We start from the raw sequence: 16,352 nt of genomic DNA on the forward strand, positions 1-16,352 counted from the left end.
TTCTCCTTTCCCTTCCCATGCATATGATTGAGGATAACAAAATGAAACTGGAGAAAAAAGGGAATGTATTTTTCAGAAATACATTTTTTAGAAGTATCTGAGCCATTACTGCTTCAATTACAAAGGGACCAGAGGATCACATCCTAGGAAATAACGATTAATCTCCTTAACTAGGGCAGGTAGAAGCCTAACAGCGGACTGGGGATTTTAGTGAGGCCAATCACACAGACTGGAGTTTATTCTCTTGAGTGAGGTGGCAGGGGAGGGGTACGGGGACTTAAATGTGGTGGGCCACAAGAAGCACTAAAAGGCAGTGTCTGTGTCGCTTCTTTATAGCTTTAGCCCAGTTGTTGCATCATAGTGATCAGTATGGACCCTTATTAACCTTATTGATAAGGAGCTTAGGGGAGTCCCATTCAGTCCAGAATATATTCTTCTTTTTTTGTTCTCCTGTCTGTCTCGGTTGGCAATCCCTGTCCCTTTGTACAGAAATCCTTTATGTTGCACCTCAAAATTCTGTGCAAGTACTCTGCTCATTTAACTTGGAGCAAGGGAACTGTAGAGCAGAAAGGGTTTGGAGTACACATGGGGCCAAGGGCCTATTTAAATATAGCTGGGACACCTGGAGAATGTTTGAAAAATTTCTTTTAAAGAATCTTTTATATTGTTCTCCTTTCAGTGCAGCTGGGGTCTGTGGGGATCAGGGGATTATTTTTGATACCTGTCTAAAAGAGTTATGTCTACACTGATTTCCATCCCTTGCTACTAATTAACCTTATTGTATACAGGAAACAGTCTATTTAATACCTGCATTCTTTCTGTAATGCCAAGTAAAATGAAATCTAGTGTGAAATCTAGTTAGCATTTGCCTTTTTGAAGTCATTTTTGAGTTTCCAGTCCGGGTGACTGTGACCTCAAAACTGAAAGCTATAAAAATGGTCCTGACTCTGACTCAATGGGAGTTTCTTGAAGATTCCCCCATTCACCTGGACTTGCATGTGGAGCAGATTGCCCATCTTAGCACTTAACAGTGTTTTCCCAGGAACCATCTCTTTCTGGGTCACTCATAGCCCTGCAAAGCACATATGTTCCTGCAGTTCCTCCTAAGCAGAGGAGTCTCCTCTGTTCTGCTGGGAAGTTCACACTTCGGCTGTTTCAGCGTACAGAGGCTTATAAAAATTTAAATAGCAATGGCAAAACCAGAGCACATTGAGGAGAACAAGGCAGGATGTTTAAAAAATGTCACCAGCACATGTAGAGGACGGTGAGGGCTGGTTAGGTGACAGGAATCAACCTAAACTGTAAAAATGGAGGGCAGAACTGTGGGTAAGGTGACCATATTTTAAAGGACCTTTAAAGCCTTGCTGAACAACACTGGTTTTGATCATGTCTGCTCCAACATGCAGGTAGGGGAGTTATTACCATGCAGCATGATCTCAGAGAAGAATATTCACTGAAACAAATGTTCTCAACTATTTGGTGAGGAAATGTTCCCTTGGACGTCGTAAGGCTCAGCCAAGCCCTGTGGCCCTGCTTTCTGCACAGGTCTCCGGCTGCATCCCTGATGAAGTGGGGACCAAAGACAGGATTTGATTTTTACAGGAGATTTGTTCAGTTTCTGAAAGAGGGCTCGGGTTGTTCTCTTGGGGACAGGCCAGCTGCATGAGCCTGGGAGCCTTTGACAGCAAAATCCCAAAGAAAAGGCCATCATTTAGTACTAAATTTGCTTCATTTAGTAGGAAATGATGGTGATATCAAGAACAAAGCTAGTCAAAACAAAGGACAAGAAATAAAACCCCCCAAACCAACACCTTTTTAATACTGACTGTGTGCCAATATTGACAGCATAGATACCAAACAAAGGTTGGGAGCGCTCATTTGATGTACTTGTTAGTATTGAAGCTCAGTGGAAACACCAAAGGAATAGGATGTTGATATCATTAGTTATAATCTATCTGGGAAGAATGAGAAGTATTGTTTTCACCCCTGCTGGGGCTTCTCAGATAGCTTGGCTGTTGGAAATTGTGCTTGATGACAGAAATATTCTCTTATGAGTGTATGTTAGTGTCCATCCCTATAGCTAAGTGGTCACAGTGAGGACCTAAGATTGAGTTTAAGGAGACTGGAAGGTGCCCCTGGATCCCTCTGTAGAACTAATCCTGAAGGAAAGGGATAGATTTTTTTTTTTCTTTTTAATTTGCTGTTTTCCTCCCATTTCCTGTATTTTATACTTGTTTTGGTCAATAAGGCACTGTTCATTTATATTTTACACCATTCTTGAGAAAACACATTTCTTGCAGTGCAGCCTTTCCAAAAACAACAGAAATAATCTGGCTTAAGTACGAAAGATTTTATTATTGTTATTATTATTAGCATTATTATTTTCTTCTGCCTTTCCTACTAAGCTCCTCTGCAAAACAGCTAGAAATTTTCATTTTCAAAACATTAGTAGAGCAAATTGCCATCTTTCTGTGCACGGCATTCTCTATGTACTCATCATCTGAATGATTCCGGATCACTCTCTGGCAGCGTGAGACACAGCATGCCCTCATGCCTGCCTCTTTTTCAATTATATCTAAGAGGAAGACTGCTGGAGACCCATTTTTTTTCATCTTGCACAGGACCCCAAAAGTGCCAGATCTCATTTCAATATAATATTATGACAGTATGATAAAATGGATGTTAACAGGACACTGACTAATACGATCCGTAGAGAGATGATGAACAACATCAGGCAGATTGTATTACTAATGTGCGTTAGAAGGACACAAAATTCCCTTTATAAACAGAGCCCAAAGATTGAATCCTTGTATCCTATGCTCTTAGCTAGTGTTCTAAGCTATTCTGCAGCAGCACTGAAATGTCTGCATTCTTAAATGAAACACATGTATTTTATTTTATCACAGGACCACCTCTATCGCTCCCAATTTCCTAATGAAACTTGGCATTCAAACGACTCATCAGCATCTACTGCAAAGCATAAAAATAGATTAATGTGGCATACGTTTCTTTGCCCATAAAAACACACCTCCATGTAATCTCAGGGCTGTCTTATTCCACAAAAAGTCTGTCATTTCCTCCCCCTTAGCAGGCTGAGTTAAAAATGAGCTAAATGTGCGAGCAAGCCATTACCGTGCTAATGAAAAGCTCGATACCGTTTGAATTTTTCATCACGGGATATTTGTTCTGGAGCACACAGCACTAATATTTACTGTCACTGGTGCAGCAGGCACGGTAATTAAGTTAGTCATCAAGGTGGTGGATGTTAAGCAAAGATGTTCCTGGGTGACTTTATAGAATTATAGTATCCTAGAAAAGCCCTCAAAGATCATCGCGTCCAACCATCACCCTAACACCACCATGGCCACTAAACCATGACCCCAAGCGCCATGGCTGGGTGGGGATCTTTAGTCTTGAGAAGAGAAGGCTGAGAGGGCATCTCATCAATGTCTATAAAGGTGTAACTAGGGGATCTTTAAGATCCCTTACAACCTGAACCATTCTATGAATCTATGAATCCAAATATCTGAGAGGTGGGTGTCAGGATGAAGGTGCCAGGCTCTTTTCAGTGGTGCCCAGTGACAGGACGAGGAACAACAGGGACAAGCTGGAACCCAGGAGGTTCCACCTCACCATGAGGAGACTTCTGTATGGTGAGGGTGGCAGAGCCCTGGAGCAGGCTGCCCAGAGAGGTTGTGGAGTCTCCTTCTCTGGAGACTTTCCAAACCCATCTGGATGTGTTTCTGAGTGACCTGCCCTGGGTGATCCTGCTCTGGCAGGGCGGATTGGACTGGATGATCTCTGGGGAGGGTCTCTTCCAATCCCTACTATTCTGTGATTCTGTGTTTTTTGAACGCTTCCAGGGATGGTGACTCTACCACCTCCCTGTGGCAGCCTGTTGCAATGCCTGACCACTTTCTGAGTAAAGAAATATTTCCTAATATCCAGTCTAAACCTCCCCTGGCACAATTAAAGGCTATTTCCTCTCATTTTACCACTTGATACTAGAGAGAAGAGACTGATCTTGGACCTCTTTGGCAATCATTTCACATGAAACAGCCCTTTAAGCATTTGTAGGTTGAGTTGATGAAGGGGTGGAGAGAGAAAAAGGGTTAAAAAGATTTTAGTACCTGGTTTTATTGCAATTGGACCATGTATGGGGAGCTCCCTTGCCCAGTGTAGTTATATTGTGGTCAGCTATCCAGAGGTGACACTTTCTGCTGCCTCCTGGCCACAGGGCTGGTTCAGCGATGGGTACAGCACTTTGCAGCACACAGCAACTACTACTGGCAGCTGTAGTCTTTCAGTCCAGTTTCAATTTGGTAACACTTTAGCCAGACATGCAGATAGTAGGGGAAGGGTTTCACCATTGCATTCTCTGTTTTTTGGACTTAGTGACATTTTTTTCTTTTGATTCAGGATGGGTGACAGATTTTGGGTTTCTTGCTGCCTCAATAACCAGAAGGATGGTAAAAACCCTCTGGGATCCTTATTGACTAAATGATGACCATGTAAGGGACCTCTGTGATCACTCGTACTCTAGAAGACAGCCTGAGGTTGCAAAATTACTCTTTAGCCAAAACCATTATGCCCATTCAGAACATGGACAGTGATCTTACCTGCTGCTTCTGTGGTGGCACAGTGATGTTGAAGGATCTCTTGCAAGGAACCAGTGTAGAAGCACAAGGCAACTGGCTACTTCCCTCTCTTCCTCCTCTTCCCTTATTAATAAGTTCAGAAGTCAGAAGGTTTTTATATGAAATTAATAACATAAACTTCAGAATAGTTGCAGTTCTGTCTATAGTAACATAAAGGAGATGTCCACAAAGGAGATGTGCTAGGGCCAGAGCATGAACTTCAAGGGCAGGACTATCTTTTCACCAAATTCCAGTCTAATGTTTTTGGGAGACTTCTTTCCATAAGCACAGCTTCTTTGAATCTGGAATGTGCCAAATACCCTGAGTGATTCAGCTTCTTCCTGCCAAACTGTCTATCCATTTTGGAAGTGTCCCCCCATGCTCCCTTTCCTCCCACCACTTAGTGACACAAGCCACATCTGGGCTCTTTGTGACACAACCTGGCCCTGGGTTGCTGGAGATAATTGTCAGACACATCTGTTGTTTTGTCCAGGTACCTCTGCTTTGCCAACTGGGCATGGTGTAAGTTTAAATAAGTAAAACAGGAGATGTGTTCAGAGCTGTCTAAACCTTGAGAACCACTGGCACATTTATGTTCAGAGGAACTTCTGACAAATGCCACAACATCCTCATCATTAGGTGAGCACAGAAAGTCCTGAGCTCTGACTGTGAGGCGTCTGTCACCTGCACTACTGCCATCAGCAAATCCAAATGGAGCAGTTTCTAATAGAGGAATATTTGTCCCCCCACCACATTATGCTTGGCAAGTGGCCTGAAACAGCTGTATGCTTGCTTCTTAATTAGATAGCTTTTTCTTTCCATCCACTAAGTTCTCCCGGTTGCTTCCATAGGAAAGTCAAGAACTTGTGACCCTAGCAGCCTTGCAAAGTGCACTTGAGTTAAGGCAGAAAAAGCCATCCCAACCTCACCTGTGAGTGAGAGATTCCTTCTGCTCTCAAGCATGTTTGGGGTCAAATGTTCAAGACCCTTTATGAATGAATGCTCAACTGTACAGATGAAAAAAAAAGGGATAAAAAAAGGTTTTTCCTACACAAGGTAAAATCTGAGGTCTGGCTGCATAGAAGCTACTTGGGCTATGAAGCAATGAAAGGCATATGCAAGAAAACAGGAATTTCTGTGTCCTGGAAAGGTATTTTTAGGCAGTTTCTTATAATCTCAGCCATTGCAGGGTGCCTGCAGCACTGTGCTGGCTTGGCCTGCAGACTCTTTACTCCTGCCTTGGTGATCTCAAGGTTTACCTATCCACAGAATCATAGACTTGAATCACAGAATCATTTAGGATGGTGGAAGACCTTTAAGACCATTGCATCCAACCATTATCTAACCCTGCTCAAATAAAGCTCAATTGTCTGGCAGAAAAGAACAATTGTCTCAAGGCAAAGTTTTCCTAGCAAGTGTCTGCTGCTGATCCTAGGGAAAAAATGGCATTGCCTCTGAGGTGGGGCCTTCATCTTTCTTTGCACTTAAGAAGATCACAGATTTCTCAAGCATCACCTGTGTTCTGTAGCAAAGACCCTGCTTGTACAGGTAGACAACCAAAAAAACCCCAAACCCTGAGTCACTATCTCTGTGTGTGGTCAAGTGGTGCATGGACCTGGCACTAGGGGACATGGTTTAGTGCAGAACCTTCAGTGCTAGGGCAAGGGTTGGACTGGATGATCTTTGAGATCTCTTCCAACCAGATATATTCTGTGATATATATTGGTAGAAAAAGGAAGAGGGAATTTACTTTTGGCTCTTCCTGCCCAACAAGTTGAGTTGCTCAAATGTGTCCAGAGAAGGGCAACAAAGCTGGTAAGGAGTCTGGAGCAAAGCCCTGTGAGGAGAGGCTGAGGGAGCTGGGGGTGTTTAGCCTGGAGAAGAGGAGGCTCAGGGGAGACCTTATTGCTCTCTACAACTACCTGAAAGAGGTTGCAACCAGGTGGGGATTGGTCTCTTCTCCCAGGCAAGCAGCAACAGAACAAGAGGACACAGGCTCAAGCTGTGCAGGGGCAAGTTTAGGCTTGATCTTAGAAAGAAGCTCTTCCCAGAAAGAGAGATTGCCCATGGGAATGGATTGCCCAGGGAGGTGATGGGGTTGATGTCCCTGGAGATGTTTAAGAAAAGCATGAGTGAGGCACTTAGTGCCATGGTCTGGTTGATTAGATAGGGTTGGGTGATCAGGTGTACTTGATGATCTTGGAGGTCTCTTCCAACCTGGTTGATTCTGTGATTCTGTGAACATTCTTTCCCTTTCCCCATATTTGTCTAGCTTCTCTAAAGCCATTTGGGATGTTGCCTGACAAACTAGTTTACTTAGGACCTATAGCCTAGGAACATTCAGATTATCTGAAATACAGGCTTTGTGTGAAGAGAAATTAGATCATGGCAAAAAAAAAGAATAAAAAATAAGAGTAAATTGCATCTGGAGGATTAACTTCCCTTGGGTTGGACTTTTGAAGTCACTTGGTATCGGCCAAACCTGAGTTTCTGGACACATGCTCAGATGGAAGGCATCTAGGATAGTGGAGATTCATCCCTGTCCTTTATACATTGCTGGGACTTCTACTTGACAGAGCAAGACTGAATTAAATTAGGAAAAAAATCAGTTTGCTGTAGCAGCAGCTGCTCTGTCTCATCCAGAAAGTGAAAAAAGGAGTTTCTGTCCTCCCTCTCATTCTTTCTTAGACCTTGTCCAGCAATCACAGAGAATGAGTAATTTGTAAATCCCACATTTTTTCCATCAATGCTTGTGCTGAGCCTGCCTAAGCCACATAAAAGACCCAACTTCTTAATCTGTTAGCTGGATCTAATGTGTACTTTGATGGACTCTTGAGAACCAGCAAGTCTTTGTCACTGGGCTAAGGTCATCTTGACAGTAGAGGAGTACCAAGGGCCAGAAGAGGGCCAACCATGAAAATGCACCAGGTCTCAGTTTCTCACTTCATCTTGTGTTTCAGGGAGGATGCTGAATTGTGTAGTCAAGGAAATGTTTTGATTTCCAAACCTGTTTCTTTTTTCCTTTCCCCTCACCTCTTTGTTTTGGGAAATGAGAGAAATATATAAAAGCAAGTTATTAATAAAACATCTGTTATGCCCAGGGGACAGAGGCCCTTCCATCTTGTTCAGATGGCATGTTTGCTGTTGACATCTCTCTTCCCTCTGACTATGCACAGAACCCTGAAATCCTTTTACATTTTTAATAAGATTATTTCTTCCTTTCAATCCAGTGCAAGAAAACCACATCTGCACCACGCATAATACTCTGAAAAACTGCAGCATCAGAGAGGAAGCACTGCCAATGGTTTGGGCTATCTACACTTCAAAGAGACATGATGTGAAAAAAGAATAGTACTAGAGTTCTCAAGAAGGTGCTCATGTTTGGCATCTTAAGGCATGTTTGTTTAAGGTGGTTGCCTTATGTCTCAGCTCTCACGTTTGAGGTGAGGCGTGTTACAAGCACAAAAGGAAATTCAATTTGCTTTCCAACCAACAATGCTAAGGCAGCCTAGAAGTAAACCAACACATTTAGGGGTATTCCTCCTGCCTGGGGGTGTCCCTCCTCCTTGAGGGTATTTAAGGCCAGGTTGGATGAGGGCTTGGGCAGCTGAGTCTATCTGAGAGGTGTCCCTTCACACGGTGTGGAGGTTGGAGTAGATGATCTCTGAGGTCCCTTCCATGATGATTCTGTGGTGCTTTTTTTCTGTACTAAAGTGTCTTATGGAGCAGGGTGGACTTCAGCTCTATGTTCCTGCAGCACTGTATGGCTTAGCTCTGTGCAGGATCTGTGAAACTGTTTGACTGACAGCTAAGTGTGGATCTCAGACTGAAAAACAAGTGTCTGTAGAGCCTCACCTATGTGCTTCATCATCAGTCTGTGATGATGCAATCATAGACAACAGCTGTCACGAGGGAGATGATTCACTGGGCAGGATTCTAACCCAACTTGTAGCAGCATACAGGACTTCATCCTGGACTTCACACAGGCTTCATTTTAATTTTGCAAGGACAAAAGTCAAAAGCAGTCCTTCACATTGGTGCCTTGCAGGAGTCCCTGCAAGGGGCTCAGAAACCAAGGTGAGAGTGGTTCAGGCAGGTACCAGATGCCTTTAATCTGATCCTTACAGCACTCATTTTCTTCCCAGGCCAAACATGTACTTGCACAACACAAAACCTGTCACAGTGTAGAATTTTCTGGCAGAAAGGATTCGATTTGGATTGGATTTGGGAGTTAGAAGACAAGCTTTTACCAGCTCAGCAGCCAGGAAATTGCCATTTACCATCAACTCTACAGAGCCATGTCCATTGGAAAGAGAGCTACAGTGCACACACACGAGAGGTTTTGCTTTGTTGGACGTGCTAGAGGTGGATGCAGAGCATGTGGCGTGTGTGTGGTCATTGCTGTTACTATAGACACAAACATACTATCATCAATCCTATGGGAGGTCTGAAGGCTCCTTCTCCCAGTGCTTTGGGTCAGAGTACAGGAAAAGACCTGCTGTTGGATAGTCTTTTCCCATCCGACCTTCTCTGCTCTTGCTGACTGCCAGGGTTCTGTGGCTGAAGCTGCTGATGCAAATTTGGGTAGCTGCAAGGTGAGATAGCCACAGGGCATTTAATTCCCTGGATTCCCTTGTCCACAAGGACCACTAAGGACTGTTCCACTCTTCAGTGCAGAGCATCAATCAGCTACCAACAAGCTACTTAATTATTTTAAGAGCTGAAAAGCTGAATACTGAAAATATTAAGGATCCTTTCACCTTGAATACTTAGGGTTTCATTTAAAAGGGCAGAAGAGAAACACAGAGCATCCAGTGAAAGACAGAGCAAGTTATGAGAGGTGTGGCAGATCTTCCATGCAAGGGAAGGTTAAATTGATTAAGAGACAAATGAGAGGTGATATGTTAGTGGTCTATAGGAGAGTGAATTGCTAGAAGAGGTCAGTCAGATGATCCCAGTTAGCCTTTCCCATAAATCAAGAGCAAGTGGAGGGCTATACAATAATACTAAAAGCTAATGAATCTAAAAGTGATACAAGTAAAATATTTTCTTACATGGTGCATAATTAACCTGGGAAATTCATCAGATACCATTAAGACAAAGAGCCTAGCAGGATTAAAAATGGATAATAAGTGACAGAAAGTGCATAAAGATAAAGATGTATATGGAGTGTTCAGCCATTTACTTAAAACCATTTGCTGCCTGGGGCTGCAAAGAAACATGCCCTGTGGGAGAGCTAGACATAACAATTGGACTTCTGGTACCTTTTTCACTGCAGGGAGTAGGCTGGAGGCTGAGCAGTGGACTGGTTGAACTGTTTGCAATATTGTCACTCTCATTTTTGGGTTAGGAATTGGTTGGATGGTCACATCCAGAGGGTAATGGTCAACGGCTTGATGTCCAGACGGAGATCAGTGACAAGTGGGGTCCTTCAGAGCTCTGTAGAGAATCACAGCATCATAAATGGTCTGGGTTGGAAGGGACCTCCAAAGGTCAAGTAATACAAACCCCTTTGCAGTCAGCAGGGGCATCCTCAGCTAGAGCAGGTTGCCCAGAGCCCTGTCCAGCCTCACCTTGAATATTTCTATGGATGGGGCCTCAACCACCTCCCTGGGCAACTTGTGCTGTTTAACATCTTCATCAATGATATAGTGAGATTGAGTGCACCCTCAGCAGGCTTGCAGATGACACACCTGAGGGACAGGATGTCATCCAGAGGCATGCAGACAAGCTTGAAAACTAGGCCCGTGTGAACCTCAGGAGGTTCAGTAAGGCCATTTGCAAGGTTTTGCACCTGAGGGGTCACAGCAGTCCTCAGTATCCATACAGGCTGGGGAATGGAGGAATTGAGAGCAGCCCAGTGGAGAAGGACTTGAGGATACTGGTGGAAGAACAGCTGGACACGAGCTGACAATGTATGCTCACAACTCAGAAGGCCAACAATGTCCTGGACCTCACCTGGATCACTCTGGAGCCCTAAGCACAAGGACATGAACCTGTTGGAGAAAGTCCAGAGGAGGCTACAAAAATGACCAGGTGGCTGGAACATGTGTGAAGACACACTGAGAGAGTTGGGGTTGTTGAGCCTGGAATAGAGTAGGCTCTGAGGACACCTTACTGTGTCCTCAGGTACTTAAGAGGGCTTATAAAAGAAATGGGGACAATCTTAGTACCTGTTGTGACAAGACAAGGTGGTGACTGGAGCAGCTTGGCCAGAGAGGTGGTAGATGTCCCATCCCTGGGACCATTCCAGATCAGGTTGGACAAGGCTGGGAGCAACCTGATGGAGCTGTTGATGTCCTTGCTGAGTGAAGGAGGGTTGGACTAGATGACCTTTAAAGGTCCCTTCCAACGCAAACATTCTATGGTTTTCCAGAGCAGAGGGCACACCTTCCCCTACTCTAAATCACTTCCAGAAAACATTCAAAATGCTTTTGAGAGGCTTGTTTGAAATCTTCTGTGCTTCGAGACAGCACAGGAATCACCAGTGGGGAAACAGGTGTTCCTTTTCTTTTCCAGACATGCCACCAAGAAACTTATGGACAAGAGCTGAGCATCAGAGTTGTATTATAACACAGGCAAGGGAAAATGATGTGAAATTTACAAGTCTGCCTTTTATTAACTGACTTGTGCTCTAAACTGGCTCGAAAATGGTGGTGATTCATTGGCATGCATTCTGAACTCACAGTGTTTTATGGTCCCTCTTAAACTTACTAGCCAAAGCTGTCAGCTTCTCCTGAAGGTGTAAGATACCCCTCCAAGTTTTACAGTGTGTGCAAGGCTTTTTGGAGGCATGAGGACAGGCTGCTTGGCCCCATGATGGTGGGTTCCCAGCAATTCTGATGTGTTTCTGAGGGTTTAAGAATAAACTTGAGAAAGCCAACAAGATTTCACCCTGGTTAAGTTTGGAAGGCAAATTTCTACCTATTCTCATTCCTCAGAGGTTACTCTGGGTTGCAGGGGTGAGCAGGGCTGAGTGCCTGCAACAAACCAAATAGGAGATTATATAGATGAATTCAGAGGAGAAAGGGGGTAGAATATAAAGGTTTTATGTATGTAAAGAATGAGACTGAATAAAGTGAGCACCAAAACACAGAGTTCTCTTTTGATACGCCTGGCTCTGTGTCTTGGCTTTTCACCACCAATGTGCAGTGGAATTGCACCCCCAGCCTTATGCCTTGACTTTGGAGCAGAGATCTTTATAACTTCATGGTAGGGCTAGTGTGGAAAAGAGATCTTTGTAACTTCATGTAGGACTTGTGTGGAAAAGACATCTTTTTAACTTCATGGTAGGACTTGTGTGGAAAAGAGATCTTTGTAACTTCATGTAGGACTTGTGTGAAAAAGAGATCTTTATAACTTCATGTAGGACTTGTGTGGAAAAGACATCTTTTTAACTTCATGGTAGGACTTGTGTGAAAAAGAGATCTTTGTAACTTCATGGCAGGGGTAGTGTGAAAAACTGAAGTGAAGGCTCATGTTTTGCACCCAGATCTTTGCAAAGAGGATCTATAAGGAAAAAGAGGACTTTAATTCTCTGGCATTTCAGATATGTTTAGAAGTACACAACTGCTAGGTGTAAAAATAGCACACAATATATAAGTGATGGTAGAGGGTAACCATTGACTGTGATAGCACAAGCTGAACTGGCACAAGGATGAAACTGCTCCATTAGCAGTATCCTGCAAACCTCCCTCCATGAAGCCTACTGACCAACAGCTCTACCAGATGAGCAACCCCCATGTGGGAGTTTGGGTATGGCCTGACCTCAGTAGACCACTTGCTAGAGATTTTTCAATGTGTTGCTCTTGGTCCTTAGGAAAGAGTTGTTCATTTTAACCCAAAGGGAGTGAGAGGGAAGGTGATTGTGTTCTGCAAAATAAGCATTGCCCTGTGCCTCATTTGTGCATCCTACAGAAATTAGAACTTGTGATTGAGACCTACATCTGTGATTATAGGACAAGGGGTAATGGCTTAAAACTAAAAGAGGAGAGATTGAGACTAGATATAAAGAAGACATTTTGAACAATGAGGGTGATGAAACACTGGCACAGGTTGCCCAGAGAGGTGGTAGAAGCCCCATACCTGGAAATTTTCAAGATCAGGTTGAATGGGGTTCTGAGCAACCTGACCTAGCTAAAGTGTTGGACTAGATGACCTTTAAAGCTCCCTTCCAACCCAACCCATTCTATGATACTTTGATTCTGCTCAGCTTCCTTATGTTCCATGTTTCCCTTCTGAAGCAGGGGAACCTGCTCTGCTGTGGTAATTTGTGCATTCCCTGAGGCCTGTCTTTCAGTTTCTTCTGAGAATTAGCCATGTAAAATCCATAAGCTGCCTGATTATGGTGTTGGTTGGGGTCCCAACTTACTTTCCAGCTTTATTCCAAAGTCTACCCATGGTCTGTAGACTATGCAGTAACTGATTAGCTGAACTTGTGAAGTGCCTTGGGCTGAATGGCAACCTTTGGCTCTCTTGCAACACGTTACAAAACCAGGCTGAATATTACCTGCACTTGAGCTGTCCTAGCAGAGAATGAACCAGCTATTAAAATTTACCTTGCTCTCAATACATAGTTGCATAGAGATCTAAATAAAAAGAGGGATGAGAAGTGATTCAGGGCAGTCTACATGTCCTCTTTTTAGCTGTAGCTCAGCAAGTGGAATGTGTCCAGAGAAGAGCCATGAGGGCTGGAGCACCTCTTCTATGAAGACAGATTGAGAGAGTTTGGGTTGTTCAGTTTGGAGGAGAGAAGGCTCCAAGGGGACCTTATTGTGGCCTTCCAGTATCTGAAGGGGGCTACAAGAAAGCTGGGGAGGGACTTTTTAGGGGGTTGGGTAGTGACAGGACTGAGGGGAATGGAGCAAAACTAGAAGTGGGTAGACTCAGATTGGATGTTAGGAAGAAATTCTTCCCCGTGAGGGTGGTGAGACACTGGAGCAGGTTGCCCAGGGAGGTGGTGGAAGCCTCATCCCTGGAGGCTTTTAAGGCCAGGCTGGATGTGGCTGTGAGCAACCTGATCTAGTGTGAGGTGTCCCTGCCATGACAGGTCCCTTCCAACCCTGACAATTCTGTGATTCTAAATCAGCTTCTTTCTCATTGTTTGCTCAGAAAAGGAAGGTGATTCTGCTGCTCTATTCTGCCCACCTGGAGTACTGCATTAAGTTCTGGTGCCCCCAGCATAGGGGGGATGTGGAGCTGCTAGAGGAGGTCCAGAGGAGGGCCACAAAGATGATCAGAGGGCTGGAGAACCTCCCCTGTTGCGACAGGCTGGAGAGTTGAGGCTGTTCAGCATGGAGAAAAGAAGGCTCTGGGGAGACCTTAGATCAGCCTTCCAGTAGTTGAAGTAGGTTATAGGAGAGCTGGGGAGGGAGTTTTGACAAGGGCTTGTAGTTATAAGATGAGAAGGGATGGATTGAAACTGGAAGAGTATGAATTTAGACTGGATATTAGGAAGAAATTCTTTACTGTCAGGGTGGTGAGAAACTGGAACAGGTTGCCCAGGGAGGTTTTGAATGCCCCCTCCCTGGAGGTGTTCAAGGCCAAGTTGGATGAGGCCTTGAGTAACCTGGGCTGGTGGAAGGCATCCCTGCCCATGGCAGGGGGGTTGGAACTAGCTGATCTTCAAGATCCTTTCCAACCTAAACAGTTCCATGGATCTGTGTCCCTCTGATGAGGTGTGCTTGAGTCTTTCCAGAGTTGTCTACTCACATATCAAGCTTCTCTCTAACAAAGCATTTAGTAGAAAACTCAGCACAGGGTTCATGCAAAGAACCCTTCAAAACCCAAGAAAGACTTTTGTGTCCAAAAGGTTGCTTGGTTTTGATTTTTTCCCTCCCCAGCCAAACCAGTTTATCTTTAGAAAGGTATGGCTTCATTTTGTCAGCTTATGAACACAAGAATAGAGGAGTCTCCATGCTGCAAAGAAAGCTTGGAAGAAGATTAATTAATTAATTAAGAAGCTTTTCTTCTGAGTGCAACAGGATCCAAGGAACAAGTGAACTTTTCATTTCCAGTAATAGCAGAAATTACCTCAATAGCATGATTGTGAGCACCCGTGGGGCCAGAATGTGAATGGCCTTTATTAGGGAATAGATGAACTTCTGACTATCTCTTTCCCAGTCATTTCCACATGCTATAAACAGCGCCTGGCTTGTTGCTATTAAAAGAGTCTGAAGGCCATGATGCTGAAAAGCATTCTTGTTTAAGTAGTCATGGCTTGACATTAGCAGGAAAAATAATTTCCTGAAAGTAAAGTGAATTTGGGCTCTCCAGAAAATGATAGTTTTGCTCAGAAGTTATTGTGTAGGATATTTGTGATTTGGGGAAGATTTGGGGTTGTTTTGTGTTTTCAGTTTGGTCACTACCTCTCTGTTGTGCTTGGTTTTTCAGTTGTATAGGAAGTCAGAAAGCACCTTGGAGCTAATTTTTTCTGTGTTCTTGGTGATGTTTTCTGCCTGTGTTAGTATCACAGAATCACAGAATGTTAGGGGTTGGAAGGGACTCCAAAGCTCATCCAGTCCAACCCCCCTGCCAGAGCAGGATCACCTAGGACAGGTCACACAGGAACACATCCCAGGGGGGTTTTGAATATCTCCAGAGAGTGAGACTCCCCAACCCCCTGGGCAGCCTGTTCTAGTGTTCCATAGTGAACACAGTTTCTGTTCCCTCATAGTGAAAAAGGTTTTTTCTTTATGTTTACATGGAACTTCTGATGGAAGAACCTGGTCTTAGTTGATGACCAGGCCTCAGTCCATATTTATTCCCATAAATGACCACTCTGAGGAGCAACCTTTCCTGAACACCACAGTGTTTTGCACAACGATGCTAAGTAAAAGCTGAAGTAATCCATGAGCTGCTGAGGTGATGCTGAAGACATATCTCTCACAGGCAGCAGACCTATGCATTAATCCTGTGTTTTGGGGTCTTTAATTGCTTTAAATATTTGCTTCCAGATCTGTGTTTCACACATCTTATTTACATGGTTTATTTTTCATTTTATGAACAAATCGATAACCAGACAGACTCTTTACCACACTGGATTAGTTTTATTTATTCTCTTTGAACTTGATTAAAAAGCTGTCAAACATAAGTCTACATTTTATCAGCAGAATACTTTTACAAAACAGGGTAGGAGATGTGTATAGCTGGAAACATACATTTCAAAATGAAACAATATTTGATATATTCTAGACAGTTACCCTTTTGTTTATCCATGACAACTGAAACTAACCATCAAATGCATAAATTGATTCAAGTCTAGCCAAGTAATCCTAAGGGCATATGAAAAGGCTTTTTTTTTTTTTTTTTTTAAAGTTCTTTCTAGATGAATTTAATGTAGTTCACCACTAAAGCATCCTCAGGAGCACAATACAAATGCTACAGAACATGAGATAGCTAGGGAAAGCGGGCAGATGTACAGTGTGATGAAGAATCGAAATGGATGTTACATTAAAATGAGCAGTCATACAATGTCTTCATTTCATGTACTGCATTTAAGTGAAAAAAAAGTGCCAAAGTTCCAGTTTAATCTGTTGGTTTTGTTGTTTGGTTGGGTTTTTTTAGACCCTATTATACGAATAGTGACATTTTAGGGTATTTTTTGTTTTTGGTTTTTTTTTTTTTTAATTGGTCAGTTGGTTTCATTTTAATTTTTGTTTGAAAGCAGTGATAGGACAAGAGGGAATGGTTTGAAGCTGGGGGAGTGTAGGTTTA

This window comes from Indicator indicator, chromosome 5, assembly GCF_027791375.1.
Source record: "Indicator indicator isolate 239-I01 chromosome 5, UM_Iind_1.1, whole genome shotgun sequence".
Classification (NCBI taxonomy): Eukaryota; Metazoa; Chordata; class Aves; order Piciformes; family Indicatoridae; genus Indicator; species Indicator indicator.